Source organism: Aptenodytes forsteri, unplaced genomic scaffold (genome assembly GCF_000699145.1).
Source record: "Aptenodytes forsteri isolate BGI_AS27 unplaced genomic scaffold, ASM69914v1 Scaffold455, whole genome shotgun sequence".
Classification (NCBI taxonomy): domain Eukaryota; kingdom Metazoa; phylum Chordata; class Aves; order Sphenisciformes; family Spheniscidae; genus Aptenodytes; species Aptenodytes forsteri.
This window is the reverse complement of record NW_008795914.1, coordinates 717718-719565: the sequence shown is the minus strand read 5'-3', so window position 1 is coordinate 719565 and position 1848 is coordinate 717718. Positions and strand designations below refer to the sequence as shown.

Sequence of the window (1848 nt, the reverse complement as noted above, 5' to 3'; positions counted from 1 at the left end):
TTGAAGAGTTTTTTGGCTGGCACAGCCTCACCCTTCCTGCCCCCGCCCCCAAGAGCCGCCGTGTGTTGTGAGCCCCCCGGGACCTGGGATGCAGAGACCTGGCATTGCTCTCGGTCCATGCGCAGCCGCTTGGCACGGCGTTCCCAGGGCAGGGGCTGCGCAGCGCGGTGCTGCGCGGTGCTGCTGAGGACTGAGCAGCCCTGAGAGCCCCTGCTCCGGCACCCGTGGCGGGTGCTCCAGCGCTAAGCCTGGCACCGCCGAGCTGGGAGCAGCCCAGGACCACGCCGCACTGCTGTCGTGGCACACGGGCTGGGCACTTGCTGGGGAAACACAGGGGCTCTGCAACGCAGCCGCTCCACTCAGCACCCAAACGTGGGCATGCTGCGCTGGCCCAGCCCCCCAGAGCCAGGTATTTTGGGAACGAGAGCACGGTGGGACCTGCCTCGTGCTCAGTCCTGCTCCTGCAGTCGGTCCCTCCCTCCCTTCCCTGTGCGTGTCTGACAGCTAAAGGCTGTTTTCAGTGGCTGAGAGCGAGTGCTGCCGTGCCCGTGCTGCTGCCCTCATGTTCAGCTCCAGTCCCGAAAGTTGCCCACGTTTTCTGCCTGCCAGCATCATCCCACAGCCCGGAGAGCACCTCCCCTGCCGGCATCGCCAGCAAGCTCAGTCACGGCTTTGTGCCAAAGCCACCGAAGCGGGCTTTGGATCTCAGTCCTGGTGCAACCCTCCATCATTGCCTCTTCCAGTCTTCACTGTGTCCCCCCTGCCTGCCTCCCTGGCTCTCCTTCCCTCCTCTCTGTGTCCTCGGGTGCCTGTCCCACGTGGGAAGGGGTTCCCCATGCCGGGAGCACCCTCATTGCCGGCCAGCTGGGGTCCCCGCATGGCCACAAGGTCCTGGGTCTCCCTCATCCCTGGATGCCCAGCACCAGCACTGCCAAGGGAGCCGGCTCACGTGCTGGGGCTGGGCGAGCTCAGCTCCCGGCTGCCGGCGCGCTTGGAGCGCACACCGCGGTGCTCAGCCTTGCTCGACCACAAACGCAGCAATTTCCTTTCTCGAGTCACTCTGCCCGCCCCAGGCTCCTGCTTGCGCTGGAGGCAGCCGAGGCCCTGCTCAGACACGGCCCCGCGCCTTCCCCTCCTCCTTCTCCTTTTTATCGACTCGACTGAGCATCCTTTATTACTTGTTTTTACCATTTTCTTATAGAGGGCTGGCTTGGATGAGGGAAACCTGGCTCCATCCCTGCTGTGGCTTTACTTCGCAGGACCAGCCCAGCTGGTGCATCTGTGCAGAGGAGATGCTGGTGGTTTGCCCCACTCTGGCCCCAGCACCCCTGAACCCCACCAGACCTGGGTGACTTGAACCCCTCGGGTCTCCCCCTGCACCGGGGCCACCCCCGGGCAGAGGGAGGGGGAGCTTCACCCAGATTTCCCCCGGGGAGCTTCCCAGCACGGAGGAGCCGCCATGGCGTGTAGCTCTGCCGGGACGTCTGCCCGCCGTGGGAGGACCGCAGCGCCAGGCGCTGTCCCCCTGCTCCCCTCGGTGACTCGCCGTTTTCGGCGTCCGGGTGGCTGCCACATCGATTGGTGCCGCTGGTGGCCACAAGCCCATCGGCCATGGGGTGGCCCGGGGGGGGGGGGGGGGGGGGGCTTGGCCCTGCTGTCCCGGGGGGCTCTCGGGAGGCCGCGGTGCTGGTAGCTGGTGCTACCGGTGGCTGCCAGCACTCGGTGCGGTGCTGCCGGAGGAAGCGGCCGACACATGTGACGGAGCTGCAGCCTCGCGCTGCCTCGACCGCAGACACCTTGCTGCGCGGGCCGGGCTGGGAGCTGCGCGCCTGGCATCGCGGCCGTCCC

At 67.1% G+C, this 1848-nt stretch overlaps 1 protein-coding gene across 1 annotated transcript in view; it reads right to left on the bottom strand.

Annotated features, from left to right (window-relative positions):
• The window catches only part of SASH3 (SAM and SH3 domain containing 3), a 7630-nt gene that overhangs the window by 5063 nt on the left and 719 nt on the right, over positions 1-1848 (bottom strand). The gene's annotated exons all lie outside the window — the stretch shown is intronic.